At 45.5% G+C, this 16,767-nt stretch overlaps 1 protein-coding gene across 4 annotated transcripts in view; it reads right to left on the bottom strand.

The window, feature by feature from the left end:
• ZNF609 (zinc finger protein 609) overlaps positions 1-16,767 on the bottom strand; it is a 333,270-nt gene that overhangs the window by 313,866 nt on the left and 2,637 nt on the right. The window lies entirely within an intron of this gene.

Raw genomic sequence — 16,767 nt, forward strand, 5'->3', positions numbered from 1 at the left:
AGAATGGCACTAGAAGCTGAAGGGAATTGAACGCTAAGCCCTCGGCAATACACCTGTGCCAAAAAGGAACTCTGGAGTGGTTCAAACGTTAAGAAGCACCCAAGAAAGGAAAAACCTCCAAAAGGAAGCAGAAGCCACAGGAGAAGACGTCCGTAGCACCTGGATAAGAGAAGAAACAACCTGCTTCGCATAACCCTTACAAGTCAGCCAAGATTTTTCAAAAAAACTAGGTCGTAATACTAAAGTAGTACAAATATCCATGTTGAACGGACCCTAGGCGAGCAAAGCCGGAGATACCAGGAAACTTCTTAGTCCGGCTGTCAAAAGACTCATCAAATCCGCAAAGTAAGGATGGCGCCGCCAATCCAGAGATTCTACAAATACTGTGCTCGGAAAGCGAGCTCGAGGTGGCAAATCCAAGCCATCATCAGCCAGCGGAAAACACTGAAAAAGAGAAGGCAGAAGCGAGAAAGGAGCCATGCAGCTACCCCCTCTAACTACCACTCCCTGGGCCCGCCGAAGAAGCTAGGAAGCTTAGAATTGAGAGACGAGGCCATGAGGTCTAGGTCAAGCAGATCTCACGTCCATAAAAAGAGCTAGAACGCTTGAGCCACAAATCTCAATATCCAGGATGCAGAAGATTACACTATTACTAACATGCACACTTTCCAGAGCGTACACAGCGCTGTACACTGTCACATACAAGAAATGGGCCATGCTCAGATTCCGCGGAGAGAAAGTCTATCCAAACTCTTATCCTGATCCATAAAAGGATCTGCCAACAGAAGACGAAGATGAGAGTCCACCCATTGAAGCAGAACAACTTCACCTGCCAATGAGTACAACACCTACTGCCCAAGCAGTAGAGAAATACCCCCATCCTAATACTGACCAAAAGGACTCTTAGCGGCAATCCGGAAGAATGATCTGAAGCTCCAGAAAGGTAGCCTGACCCTGCTCAAGAGCAGAAGAATGAACAAGTACTGAGTCGCCTCTGAAGACCAGACTCCAGGAGCTGAGGATGGAAGCCAAGGAGCCCCCCAACCCGACAGCCCGGGATGGTCGGTGGTCATGAGATAGTCCAGCAAAGACCGAGGCATGCCTTGAAAAGAGAAATCGCGCTGAGCCACCAAATCATACAGAGTGATGCAGGAGGAGCATACCAAATAATTGGTGCCCTGAGATACCGGGAACCATCCGTGGAAAATCGAGGGTGGGAAATTTCATAGCAATACCAGAAAATACTTCTTCACCGAAAGGGTGGTTGATCGCTGGAATAGTCTTCCACAACAGGTAATTGAGGCCAGCAGCATGCCAGATTTTAAGAAAAGATGGGATTGGCATGTCGGATCTCTTCATGGAGGTAGATAGGGGGTGGGTCTTGGTGTGGGCAGACTGGATGGGCCGTGGCCCTTTTCTGCCGTCATTTCTATGTTTCTATGTAACCAGGACAGGATTAATTATACCTTTTGGTGGGTAAATGTGTGTACCACATATAAGTATGAAAGAATGATGGCGGAATATTTGGGGACTAGTAAGTCCTTTAATGATGTAGGGAGTCCATTGACTATTTTTGTTGCATTAAAATAAGGGTCATGTTTCTTCCCTTTTCATTAGATTTCTTTACACATCCAGGGAGGGTGGGTGGGGGAAGGGAAATGTACGTTGAGGAGTTAAATTATTTAATTATAATATTGAAATCATATCATCTCTGGACCCTTTTGAGTACTGCCGTGCCCTTCTTCATGTACGGCGACCAGTGCTGGACGCAGTACTCCAGGTGAGGGCGCACCATGGCCCGGTACAGCGGCATGTATTAATAATTAAAATGAGGATGAGAGTAAATGATTATTTAATGTAATAATTGTGTAGTTATTAGTGCGTTTTATGCAGTATTTATGATTTACCAATTGTATTGTAATCAATAAAGATTTAAACAAAAAATAAATAAATTTTTCCTTTTGGCTAAGTCTTAATAATAATATTGTAATTTATAGCTAGAGAGACATATGATCAAGAAACTGTTTTATTTTACTTTGGTGATTATGACAATCATGCAGAGGGCCTCAAAATAGTACCCGGCGGGCCACATGTGGCCCCCAGGCCGTGAGTTTGAGACCACAGCTCTAGGTGGAACTCGTTTATCATGGATAGACATCTATAACGTACGCCTTGCATTAAGCAGGTCTGCAAAGCCATCAATATCAAGGGTCCAGGACAGAAACATTCAGCGACAATCTGGCGCATCTCGGCCAATATGCCAGAAACTGGTGCTCTATCACTAGTCTGCCAAATATGGCCTGGCAACTCATACAGAAAAGTGTTAAAGATACTACAGAATAAACGCAATGATTTCAGTGTTCAAGTTATATGCAAGTCCAGCCCCACTGTACTCTGCAATAGTGAACATTCTTCCATCAAACTGAGGGGACACTGCAAACTGGACATACAGTGCAAGGCAGGAGGCCATGCTGAATCAGACCATGGTCCAGGGAGCCCAGCATCCCATCTCTGGCAGCAGCAGCCAGTCCAAGAGACAACAGATCCCAAAAGGTAGATCGAGGTATAAGTGATGGCTTTGACCTGGGGGCCGGCGCGTGAGCGGACTACTAGGCCCGATGGACCACTGGTCTGCCCAGCAGCGGCAATTCTTATATCCTTATGTCATATTATTGTTTGTTATAGTTTATGAAATGATTTGTTTTTATGTCTTTTCGTAGTTTGTGACATTGTTTTAATTACATATGTTGGCTTGTAACTCGCTCAGAATTGTTGGATGGTTGCGAGTAATACATTTTTAAATAAATAAATTGTAATATCATATCTTTTACTTGTGTCTGTGCTTATTGTGGTCGCTGTAAAAGTGATCTTGTTCTCCAACCCAGCAATGGCTGCCTAATGTGTCTTCAATCATCATCAGCAGCAGTTTTTTGAAGCTGTGGGTCTGAAGATGGATATTGAGACTGTTCCAAGATCAATACGCTCTGTTGCAACTTAGGCACATGTTTCTGAGCAGGGGGAATGTCAAAGTCAGGAGCTTGGCGTTCAGGTTTGCATTGTTCTGTTTTGTTTGCCTGTAATCTTCTAAACGTGGAAGGGATACAAAGATCAGGGGTAGGCAAACATTTGACCCGTCACATTGGGGTCTGGATATTACATAATGGATCACATACCCTTGATTCTACAACTCCTTTGCCCAGCAGAATAAGGTTTTGTAAAACCAGCTAATCCCTGTAGTAATCTAGCGGTGTGACACTCTGGATTTCAAGGGTGCTGGGTGGAAGCAGGAGGCATATTAGGGGTGCACCACTGTCTTCTGGTAATCTCACAGGATTTCTGATGTGTTCCCACATCCTGCTGGTACCATAAGGTTTACAGCAGCCTCACAATCTCAGATGGATCATTAAGGAAACATGTTGCATATCTTTGTTTCTGTGATTGGAGGGGGAGAGGTTGGAAAAGATGGTCAGGTTTGGAGGTTTCTAGGAGTGTGTATGCATGGGATTGGAAGAGCAGGAATTGATGTAGGACAGGGGATCTTGCAGGTTTGTATATGTTCCTGGAAGAAAAGTCCATAAAATTATTAGCCAGGTAGACTTGATAAAGCCTTAGAGAGTGCCCTCTCATTTTCTCTACCTTGGAGAAGGTGAACAATCTGTCTTTATCTGCTAAGTCTATTCCCTTCAGTATTTTGAATGTTTCAATCATGTTCCTTCTCAGTCTCCTCTTTTCAAGGGAGAAGAGGCCCAGTTTCTCTAATCTCTCACTAAACGGCAATTCCTCCAGCCCTTTAACCATTTTAATTGCTCTTCTCTGGACCCTTTCGAATAGTGCTGTGTCCTTCTTCATGTACGGCGACCAGTGCTGGACGCAGTACTCCAGGTGAGGGTGCACCATGGCCCGGTACAGCGGCATGATAACCTTCTCTGATCTGTTCGTGATCCCCTTCTTAATCATTCCTAGCATTCTGTTCGCCCTTTTCGACGACGCCACACATTGCGCAGACGCTTCATCGACTTGTCGATTGGAACTCCCAAGTCTCTTTCCTTGAAGGTCTCTCCAAGTACCGCCCCGGACATCCTGTATTCGTGCATGAAATTTTTGTTACCAATATGCATCACTTTACACTTATCCACGTTGAACCTCATGTCGATGCCCATCATTTCTTGAGAGAGAGGAGAAAAGCCACCGAAGAAAGCACGAGGGAGCAGAGAGAAGGCAGAGGGTGAGGGGCTGAGGCAAGAGGTAGCTCCACCCACTCCCTCACATCACTCGAAGCAGACTCGAAGCTCCCCCTTAAAAGGGGAGGAGCCAACACCGCATGGCAAAGGCGCTCCCCTTAGCGAGAGCGCCTTTGCAAAGGGCCTCAAGAAGGACCAAGTCACTACACCCAAGGCCCAGGGAAGGACAGCAAGCAGGTAGAGAGAGAGAGAGGACACCAGCAGCAGGCAGAGAGAGAGAGAGAGAGAGGACACCAGCAGCAGGCAGAGAGAGAGAGAGGACACCAGCAGCAGGCAGAGAGAGGAAGAGGGAAAGGGAGAGGACACCAGCAGCAGGAGGGAGAGGGAGAGAGAGAGAATGGAAGCAGAGGGAAACCAGAAGATGATCTTTCCAGTGTTCTGCACAGACTGTCATATGTATGACTACCTCCCCTCGGAGAGACAGTCATATGTATGCGGTCGATGCCAGGAGCTGGAAAGCTTGAAGAAGGAAGTAAAGCGACCAGAGGACAAGATACAGGAGCTAGAAGGACTTCACACTACAGAGGACCCAATCAGGACAGCTATAGACTTCATGAATGAGAGACACATTGAGGAGGAGGTCAGGGAACTCAAGAAATTCATTGAGGAAGCCTACAGGAAGAGAGTGGAAGAAAATGAACTTCAAATGAACGATGAAGTTACACCAACACCAACATGGAAGGGAGACAAGAAGCAGATGACATCATAGAAGACACCCACAGAGGAATATCGCACGAGGGGGAGAAAATGGCTAGTCGAGGGAGGGAGAGAGGATCGACTGGTGACCTGCCTCCCAGGAGCGAGAACCAAGGACATCGTGGACAAAATTGGAAAGATCCTGGAAGGAGCAGACGGAAGAGACCACAGTAATGATCCACATCGGGACGAACGATGTCAGCAGGAGAGACTACAGAAGAAGCACGCTGATAGAACAGTTCAAGATTCTGGGAAGGAAGCTGAAGATGAGGACCCAGAAGATAGCGTTCTCAGAGATCCTACCAGTACCAAGGGCAGATGTGAAAAGGCAGGAGGAACTACAATCAATAAATGCATGAATGAGATGGTGTAAGGAAGAAGGGTTCCACTTCATGAGGAACTGGACAACGTTCTGGGACAAGAGCAAGCTCTACAAGAGAGATGGACTGCATCTGAGCATGGCGGAAACAAGACTTCTAGCAAACAACGTCAGGAGAGGAATAGAACAGGCTTTAAACTAAGAAGAAGGGGGAAAGCCGACAGTCAACCAAGCATCGATGATTCAGAAGAAGGTATCCCGTGAAGATACAGAGGGGAAAAAAGGCTGGGAAGAAACAATGGACAAATTACAGGAGTCGACTAACCCAGACAAGGAGGTTAGAAGGATTATAACAAAAGAGAAGAAACTAAAGACCGAAGCACTGGGAAAGGAAATGAAGACAAGAAAATACCAGGATCTAAATTACATATATACTAAAGCAAGGAGCCTAAGAAACAAAATGGGGGAATTAGAAGCCATGGCCAATGCAGAGGACATAGACATCATTGGAGTCTCTGAAACGTGGTGGAATGAAGAAAACAAATGGGATACAGCACTGCCGGGGTACAAGCTCTATCGCCAGGACAGGTCAGGACAGAAAGGAGATGGAATAGCCTTATACATAAAAGAAAGCATACAATCGACAAAAATGGACACAGCAGAGACGACCAACAAGCTGGAATCGCTATGGATTAAAATACCGGGATGGAAAGGGCCTGAAATAAAGATGGGCAAACCGGAGATATCGATGAAGAAATGGAAGCCGAGATGAAGCGAGAATGCAAAAGCGGTAACATGGTTATTATGGGAGACTTCAACTACCCCGGGATATACTGGAGTCTTGGAAGCTCAAAATGCACTAGGGAGACAGAATTCCTGGAGGCTATACAAGATTGTTTCATGAAGCAGCTTGTTAGAGAACCAACGAGAGGAAATGCCACTCTGGATCTAATCCTAAATGGGTTAAGGGGGCCTGCAAAGGTAGTGGGACCGTTGGGAAACAGCTATCATAACATGATCAAGTTCAAGGTTGAGGTAGGAATACCGAAAGGAAAGAGAACCATAGCGACAACTTTCAACTTCAGGAAAGGAAACTACGAAGCAATGAGGGAAATGGTAAGGAAGAAACTTAGGAACACTTCCAAAAAACAGCAAACGGTAGAACATGCCTGGTCTTTTCTCAAGAACACGGTGAGCGAGGCGCAAAATCTGTATATCCCCCAGATTCAGAAAGGGGTGCAAAAAGAGTCGAACAAAAGACCCGGCGTGGATAACTAAAATAGTGAAGGAAGCGATAGGCAATAAGAAAAATTCATTCAGGAAATGGAAAAAGGACAAAACTGAGGGAACTGGAATCAGCACAGGAAGTATCAAAAAGAATGTCACTGTGTGGTTAGAAAAGCCAAAAGAGAATATGAAGAAAGGAAGCACGAAATTTCAAACCGTTCTTCAGATATGTTAAAGGGAAGCAGCCGGCTAGGGAGGAGGTGGGACCGCTGGATGACAGAGACAGGAAGGGAGTGGTGAAGGAGGAGAAAGAAGTGGCAGAAAGACTTAACATGTTCTTTTTGTCTGTATTCACAAACGAAGACACATCCAACATACCGGAACCTGAGCAATTCTTCAATGGAAATCAAGCAGAAAAATTAACATACGCAGGCAGATAGAAAAACTAAAAACTGACAAATCCCCGGGTCCAGACGGAATCCATCCAAGGGTTCTGAAGGAATTAAAGAAGGAGATAGCGGAACTACTGCAGCAAATTTGCAATCTTTCTCTGAAAACAGGCGTGATCCCGGAGGACTGGAAGATAGTCAACGTTACGCCCATCTTTAAAAAGGGATCAAGAGGTGACCAGGGAAACTACAGACCGGTGAGTCTGACCTCGGTTCCGGGGAAAATGGCGGAAGCGCTGATAAAAGAAAACATCGATGAACATTTTTGAAAGAAACGAACTTCTGATAACCAGCCAACATGGTTTCTGCAAGGAGAGATCGTGCCTAACGAACTTATTGCACTTCTTCGAAAGAATTAACAAACGGATGGACAAAGGAGACCCCATAGACATCATATATCTAGATTTCCAAAAAGCCTTTGACAAGGTGCCCCATGAATGCCTACTTCGGAAACTGAAGAACCATGGGGTGGAAGGAGACATACATAGATGGATCAGAAACTGGTCGGCGGGTAGGAAACAGAGGGTAGGAGTGAAGGGCCACTACTCGGACTGGAGGAGGGTCACAAGTGGGGTCCTGCAGGGCTCGGTGCTCGGGCCGCTACTATTTAATATATTCATAAATGATCTAGAAACAGAGACGAAGTGCGAAATAATAAAATTTGCAGACAACACCAAACTATTTAGTGGAGCTCGGACTAAAGAGGACTGCGAAGAATTGCAAAGGGACTTGAACAAACTAGGGGAATGGGCGACGAGATAGTAGATGAAGTTCAACGTTGAGAAATGTAAAGTATTACATGTGGAAAACAGAAACTCGAAGTACAACTATACGATGGGAGGGATGTTATTAAATGAGAGTACCCAAGAAAGGGACTTGGGGGTAATGGTGGACATGACAATGAAGCCGACGGCACAGTGCCGCTAAGAAGGCAAACAGAATGCTAGGCATAATCAAGAAGGGTATTACAACCAGAACAAAAGAAGTTATTGCTTATGTTCACATTGCAGATCTTCGCAATCCCCCTGTGTCTTCACTACTCTGAATAACTTTGTATCGTCCACAAATTAATCACCTCACTCGTCATACCAATGTCCAGATCGTTTATAAAGATGTTGAAGAGCACGGGGTCCAAGTACCAAGCCCTGCAGCACCCCACTGGTGACACTCTTCCAGTCCGAGTATTGTCCATTTACCCCCACTCTCTGTTTCCTATGCTCCAGCCAGTTTTTAATCCACATGAGTATTTCACCCGCGATTCCATGGCTCGCAATTTTCCAAAGTAGTCGTTCATGTGGAACCTTGTCGAACGCCTTCTGAAAATCCAGATATACAATGTCGACCGGGTCGTCCTTGTCTATCTGCCTATTTACTCCCTCGAAGAAGTGCAGCAAGTTCATCAAACAAGATCTGCCTTTGCTGAAACCGTGCTGGCTGGTCCTCATCAGACCGTGTCCGTCAGTCATTTATCAAAACAAACATACACAAGACAACAAAAAAAGATTCACTTAAATAATTCCTACTCAATCATTTACCAAAACATTTCTAGAAAACAAAGTTTTAACCAATTTCCTGAATTAAAGCAAAGCCAGTAGCATTCTTTATATCTAATGGTAAGGCATTCAACATTACACCCTGCACAGTTAATATAGCATGCCAAACAACTTAATCTGTTTAATAGATTGAACCTCAAGATTGATCTTATCTTCAGATCGTAAAGCGCAACGAGGATGATATATCTGCAGAAGAGAGTTAAGTAGAGTTAGACATTTGTCCTTCAACAGCTTAAAGATTACACAAACCGTTTTAAACTCTATGCGATAAACAATAGGCAGCCAATGAAGATCACGCAAGGTAGACGTGATGTGGTCAAACTTGGATGCTCCCACAATCACGTGAGCTGCCGCATTTTGAGCCAACTTTAATAATTGAATCTTGTACTCTGGCAGGCCCAAATAAAGAGTTACAGTAATCACACATAGGTGTCAACATTGCCCCAATAACCGTTCAAAAATTCTCTACCAACAGATAATCTCTTAACCTTCTTAGCACACAAAGTCTACAAAAGACCTTGGAAATTACCATCCTGACTTGATGCTTAAAAGGCTGCATCGAATCCAATATAACTTTAAGATATTTACACTGACTTGATGCTGGAACCACTGCATTATCCAGTACAATCTCTGAAGGAAAAATGCAGATGCCTTTCACAACTAATACGGTACATATATATGGGCTCTTAAAGAATGAAATAGACTCCCATCTGAGATTAGGAAAATACCATTGTGTTTGGCTGTTAGGAAGGCACTGAAAACTTATTTGTTTCCCAGATTTTAAAAATGTTGACATTGTGTGTTTTAATTCTGTATGTTTATTATTTCACTGTACTTTAACTATACTATTCAACATCTTGAAATGGTAATTTGTCAAGAAGAGGGTATATATTGTTTTATAAATAGAAACTGCCATTGACATTTCTCAAAAGCAGATTGGTAAAGCAAGACACAGGATGTTACAATTGATTTGAGCCAGGTCAGCGATGCAGTTATTGTCTGACGTTCACTCCACGTCTAAAGCCTTGTTCCTCTTGTAGGAAAAATCTCCTGCAGTGACTGGATGGCACAGATCAAAGGGAGACAAGAGCTGGCTGCAGCTCCCGCTACCCAGCAAATGAAAGGACCTAGAAGTAGACACAGCACGCACTCTGGTGATCTTCCAGAATAACCAGGAAGTCCCAGAGTCTCATAAACATACAGTTCCTCTATCCCTGCACAAGAAATGCCTTAAAAGTAAATGTTTATGTACTTCCCATCAGACAGCTCTGAACTCTACAAGCCAACTGCAGCGGGGAGCACATCCGCAAGGAGAATTCTCTCTGCCCCAGTTCTCATTAGCCAGATATACATTGAATCAGTGAAGTTCTATCCTTAGTGTAACCTCATGGCATTAGATTAAAGGAACTTTGCTTATCTACCACTACTAATAATCACTTCTATAGTGCTACAAAGCATACGCAGCGCTGTACACAGTATATACAGGTACTTTCTCAGTCCCTAGTGGGCTCTCAGTCTGAGGCATGCTGTCCCTGGGGAGAGTGTGGCGCAGTGGTTAAAGCTACAGCCTCAGCACCCCAAGGTTGTGGGTTCAAACTGCTCCTTGTAACCCTAGGCAAGACACTTAACCCCCCTCCCCCCCATTGCTCCAGATTGTAAGCCCACCAGGAAAAATGCTTGAATACCTGAATAAATTCATGTAAACCATTCTGAGCTCCCCTGGGCGAACGGTATAGAAAATTGGATAAATAAATAGTGTGAAAAGTTTCAGCCTCTGATAACCAGAGCTGGTATTGTGACATCATAATGCCTCATTCCACCAATGCCTAAGAGCCAAACTCATCAGTGATGTCACAATGGTTTCATTGCCTTATACTTGGCCCACTTCTACTACATTTTGATTTCTAGAGCGGTGCAGTGGTTAAAACAGCCTCAGCACCCCAAGGTTCAAACCTACGCTGCTCCTTGTGACCCTGGGCAACTCACTTAATCCCCCCACTGCCCTAGGTACATTAGATATATTGTGAGTCCGCCAGGACAGACAGGGGAAAATGCTTGAGTACCTGAATAAATTCATGTAAACCATTCTGAGCTCCCCTGGGAGAACAGAATAGAATATTGAATAAATAAATATTAACGCTTTCTGTCAGAAGCGGGGGAAAAGGCCTTGGATAAATCAGAGTCCAAGAAGGTGGCTATTGCAGTGTTCTCCTGGCCACTCTAATTCATGCCTTCAGAAAACACAGACTGTGACACCGCAAGCCTTTTACAGTGCAACTGACAACCTCCACAGGGTAGAACTTAAGACTATCAGAGTTCTTGTATCCTGGACAATAAATTAGTTGGGCCTGAGAGCACATTGGTTCAGTTAAAGCCACAGTGACTGAAAAGACACTTCATCTCAAAAATTTAAAGTGATTTAAAAGTCTTTCCCCAGCTCCTGCTGTTTGGGGAGGGAGGGGTATAGTGATTTTTCTTCTTTAAGGCAGAGTATCTTTCTTTGTCTACTCAGTCTCACCAAGGTCTCAATGATTCTTGCTCTTGTGTCTGCCCAGCTGGTCTGTAATAATACCTTTTAACATCCTCTTCAAATCAATAAGAAACCCACATTCTGTAATGCACGCATTAGATAATGCAGTGTCCCACAAACTTTGTCGAGCCGCGGCACACTAAGCAAAGTGGCTGCAGGTCGAGGCATCCGGAAGTGCGGGGACGTCGCCGTGATGATGTCAACGCCAAGTGCAAAAGGCCCTCCCGAATTACCGGTGTGGGGGGGGGGGGTGCCGGCAGGGAAGATGCATGGAGAGAAGGCGAGGCACTTCCTGTAGGCAGTCAGCCCGCGCCTTCACCCCCTCCCCAGCATCTCGCAGTACACCTCATAACTCAGGAGTTTGCGATATACTGAGTTAATGTAATAGGTGCCCCTCTCTCTCATTTTAGGTAGTTTCCGCCCCTACTCCCTTATATGTCCAACTCAACTGGAACCAGGACGGGATCCAGTACAATGAATCTTTATTTACAAGTGCCTTAGAACTTTTTTTTCTTTTGTATCCCCCTTCTACCTCAGTCCAGCTATTGAGGCAACAGCCCTCCTTAGCCTCAAGTCACAGCTCCCTCTGCACCTCGCTATGGGCTTCCAGGCCTGTCCATTGTGTGTCATCACTCACCAATGAGCAAGAAGTCCTGCCTGATCCCAGCCTACCTGAGGAAAAGAAGACCTTAGCCAGGAATCATACCAGGTCCTCTGCATGGCACAGCTCTTGCCACTGGGCAGGGCCAGGAGGGTCTATGATCCCAAACATTTAAAATTATCGGTACAGTACAAGCTTAATTCTTCCAGTAGAGAAGGCGAAGCAGGAAGATTAAAAGGCTTTGGCAAGGTCTGCATAAGAAAAAGAGGAGCCAAAGGCCTTTTCTTGCCACCGAAAAGCAACCTTCTCATCTGAGGATTCAAGGAATAGCAAAAGCCTGTAAGAGGTTCTCTTACAGCTAGCGAAGCCCATCTCTGTGCTAGAACACTGACCTCTCACCACAAAGCTGTTCTTAGAAACTAACAGGTAGAGATGACACGGGGACAAATTTGTCCCTGTAGGAACTCAATTTCCCCGTCCCCATGAGTTTTGTCGCCGTCCCTGCCCCGTTCCCATAAGCTCAGCCTTAACCTCACAAGCCTCGGACACTTGGCTTGTGCAGATGAGGACAGAGACAGGAAAAGAACTTGCCAGGACAGGGAAAAATGTGTCCCCATGTCATTCTCTACTAACAGAGACATTTTGTAACCTGGTCCTAAGGCTCTAAAGGCATATGAGTATGTTGCACCTGTTTTATAAAGACAAGATATGCGTTCACATTCCAAGTAAGGTGGGCAAAACTGTTCCATGTAAGGTGGGCAAAACTGTCTATATAAGTGCTAGTAAGAATAAGTGCATTTTAGAATAAGTGTCAGTATTGCCCTGATACTAGAGAATGACACAGGGACAAATTTTTCCCATCCTGTCGAGTTCTTTTCCTGTCCCATTCCTGCAAGCTCTATCCTCATCTGCACAAGCCTCAAAAACTTTAAAATCATAAGAGTCCAAGGCTTGTGCGGTTAAGGCAGAGCTTACAAGAATGGGGCAAGAACAGCGACAAAACTCACAAGGACAGGACGGGGAAACTGAGTTCCTCTGGGGATAGCTAAAAATTTGTCCCCTTGTCATTCTCTACCTGCCTGATACCATCAGTAGGGCATGGCTGTGTGAATCTCTCTTCAAAGTAGAAACTAGGTCAATTTTATAAGAGCCTATTTGAGCATGTAAATATTGTATATACCCAAGTTCTTACAAAACTACCCCCTACACGAACATGCGATCTGGGGTAATAAAGGGATGTAACAAAACGATGCCAGAGTGCACCAGCAATATCATAGAAAGTGGACAGTACCACACATATGAAAGCAAAATTAACAATGTCCTTCCAGATAAAGATTTCAATTCATTTATCAAATGTTACCCTGCAAGTCTGAAATCTTTGTTCCCAAGGTGGCTCTTCCACACCCGTGCAGAACAGGGGAAGCAACCTGGAGGATGTGTACCCTAAAAGGGAACTCTCCCTCTGAAATAGGTCCAACAGGAAAGCCTACAAGGCTTGTATGTGTGCTCAAGGAGAGGGGAGGGGAGGAGAATTGACACATTTCTGAGTCTCAGACAAGGCATGAACCTGTGACCTCCATGCTGTGTACAATAATGGAGGGAGAGAAAGAGAGGGGGGAGGAGAATCTTTTCAGACCTCAACATCCACCTCCCTGCTGCTTTTCCCTGGATTCAGATAGATGTACCCAGCACTGGAACACTCTACTAGCAATGTTCCCTCTAAGGATTGATGAGGTGTGTGCAAAAAAAAATATGCATGAGCGACAAGTTACATATTCCACAAATTTATGAGCAGGCACGGAAGACGCATTTTTAAACAAATGTAGTTTATCCTTGTACTCCTTATGTATTTTTAATCATCTATGGATATGTTTGTATGTTTATTGTTCAAATGGTTTTTTATTTATTTCCCAAAATTTATTTTTGTTATACACATTGAAAATATTTGATATTGCGTTTAAATCAAAATCTCAAAAAACTTGAAACTTGAAACGAGTGCCCATGAGATTGTGGGAGGGTTAAATACTCAAAACTTAGAAGAATAACAATTTACTTAAAGTTTTTGCTTCGCCAGCTTTCTGGTATCTTTACATAATGCAGTGGCGTACCTAGCATATGTAACACCCGGGGCCCATCATTTTTTGGCACCCTCCCTATTTGTACGAAAAACATGATTTTTAGTAACAAGCCACACGTCACACATGAGTACCTAGGAAAAGGCAGCATCTTACATACACCCATTGTAAAACTAAACAAGCCAGACCAGCATAGATCAATCCTACACCGTCAATCCTAACAGAAAACTATGTCTTTCGAAAACACAGAACACAGAACACACCTTCGCCTAGTATGGAATATGTAATCACAAACTAACCTCTCCCTCTTTTACAAAACTGTAGTGTGGATTTTAGCTACGGAGGTAACAGCTCTGATGCTCATAGAATTCTGAGCATCAGAGCTGCTACCACCACAGCTGGTGCTAAAAAACGCTTCACAGTTTTGTAAAAGGGGGGATAAAATAAAAATACATAGACAAAGGTTAAATTGAACCAGCAAGAAGCTGGACTCTGCATACAATGCTTCACAGAAACAGTGACACATGTCTCCTAAAGCAATAAATAAATAGAAATTTTTTTCTACCTTTGTCTTCTGTGGTTTCTGCTTTCCTCATCTTCTTGTAACTCTCTTCCTTCCATCCACTGTCTGCTGTCTCTCTTCCCCTATATGGCATCTTCTCTCCTTCTATGCCCCTTCCAGAAACTGTATGCCTCCCCCTTCCATCTCTCCTTTCACCCCCATTGGTCTGGCATCTCTCTCCTCTCCTTCCCTCTCCCACACCTCTCCTCTGCAATCCCTTTCCCTTTTTTCCCTCATTTCCCTTTTCAATTTATTTTCTGCATCTGTATAGATTATGTTCTTACTACCCTCTCATCAATGTCCTTTTTTACTGTCTACCTAAAGCTTGCCACCTCTTTCCCTCACCCCTCCAATGTTTCCCTAACTCAATCCTTTTCTCCCCATCATGTGTCCTCCTTTTATTTATCCCCTCCTTCCATCATGTACCCTCTTTCTCCAACCCTTCCATCTAGTACCTTCTCCTCTCTCTGTCCACTTATCATCCAGCATCTGCTCCCCTCTTTCTCTCCTCCCATTTCCTTCTGGCATTTGCTCTCTTATCTCTCCCATCTGCACTTCCATCCAGCATAGGCTCCCCACTACCATCCAATGTCTGCCCTTTCTCCCTCCATCCACCCTTCTTCAATCAGCATCTTTCCCCTTTCTTTCCCTCCAATATCCTTCCCCCTTATGTCTCTCCCCTTTTTCTGTACATCAATTCCATCAGCACCACCCTTCCATACCACCCTGCCCCCTTTCTTTCCCTCCACCACTCTTCCATTCCAGCAGTCTTGCTCCTTTCTCTCCCTTCATGCAGCAAGGTCCCGCGATGAATGTAGCTGCCTGCTGCCAATCCACCCCACTCTGACGTACTTGCTCTAGAGCGGACTCAGCAGCCGCATGCTGGAAGGGCCCGCGATGACTCGTCTGCTGGCTCTGCTCTGGAAGAAGTAAGTTACGTTGGAGGGGGTGGACCCGGCAGATGCAGGGAGTTGCGGCAAAGTCCCGCAATGACTGCGTCTGCCGGGTCCACCCCCTCAGACGTAACTTACTTCTTCCAGAGCAGAGCCAGCAGACGAGTCATCGCAGGACCTTCCTGCACCTCAGCGCGGATGCTGACTCTGCTGAAGAGAAAATAAGTCAGTGGTAACGTGACCATTTATTTTTTTCATCAAAAGGGGACATCTATTAATTGACTGTGTATCCTTTCTTTCTTTCTGCACTCAGGCCCAACAATTATCCCTTTCTATTCCCTCCCTCCTTCCTTCCCGTGTCCATAGTGCCCCCAGTGCCTCCTTCCCATGTCCTTTGTGCCCCCAGTGCCTCCTTCTTATGTCCCCCCACTGCCTTCCAGATTTTGCCCACCCCCAAAGCCAGCCAGCTCTGCCACCTCTCCATTTTTTTCTCTCTGTCACCAACCCATCCCCTATGCTCTGGCATCTCTCTCTTCTCCTTTCTTTCCTTTGCACCCCATAGTCTGGTATCTTCCCTTCCCTGATTCTCTGGCATCTCTCTCCTTTCCTTTTCTTCCATCTTTCCCTCCCCCTCCATGCTCTCACATCTCCCCCTTCCTTTTCCCTTAGTCTGGCATATCTTCTTCCTTCCCTCCAAGCCCTGGCATCTCCTTTCATTCCCTCCCTCATCTTCCTTTTTCCTCCAGCTGGGAACCGCAACACTCTTCCCTGCAGCTCTGGACTTCCCCACACCTGCTCCCCCCAAATTGCCATGCTTTGGTTCCTCTTCTTCCTTTCTCCCTCCCCCCGCGGGACCCTGCGGCACCATCAACTCTTACTCCCTCTAACGCCGGCCCTGCAGCTCCGGACTTCCCCGCACCTTCTCCCCCCCCCCCCCCCCGGATCGCTATTATTTTAAATGTTATAACCACGGGGCTGTATCCATCAGTGGAGATGTCTAACCTCGGCCTGCCCCGGAACTCTTACTGCAGCAGCCGCCCGTCTAGGCAGGATCAGGAAGTCACTGTTGCAGTAAGAGTTCCGGGGCAGGCCGAGGTTAGACATCTGCACTGATGGATACAGCGCCGCCACTATAACATTTAAAATAATAGCGATCCGAAGGGGGGGCAGGTGTGGGGAAGTCCGGAGCTGCAGGGCCGGCGTTACACCAATAAAAACAAGGGGCGGACCGCCCCCCACTTAGTACGCCACTGATTGTGGGGATCATGAAAGGAGCCGCCGCTGCTGCATCTTAGGCGAGCAGGGCAGACCACCACCGCCGCCGCTTCCTCTCACCTCCGCTCGAGTGAGCGACACCAGAAGAAGCATGAGCGCGCTACTGAAAATAGTGAGCGATCGCTCATGCGCTCACCTTAGAGGGAACACTGTCTACTAGTACAACATTTCTGCATCCAAATACACCAGTCCTTGCACTAGTTAGTGGGATCTGGTTGTGGGGGTTTTTTTTGTTTTGTTTTTAATGGGGAAAGTGTCTATATCTGAATGGCGAAGACCAATGTAACAAGAGCCAGGGTACAGCTATCAAATGCAGACATAGGAAACATTTTCTTTTGCTGGCTAC

This window comes from Geotrypetes seraphini, chromosome 14 (assembly GCF_902459505.1).
Source record: "Geotrypetes seraphini chromosome 14, aGeoSer1.1, whole genome shotgun sequence".
In the NCBI taxonomy this organism is placed as follows: domain Eukaryota; kingdom Metazoa; phylum Chordata; class Amphibia; order Gymnophiona; family Dermophiidae; genus Geotrypetes; species Geotrypetes seraphini.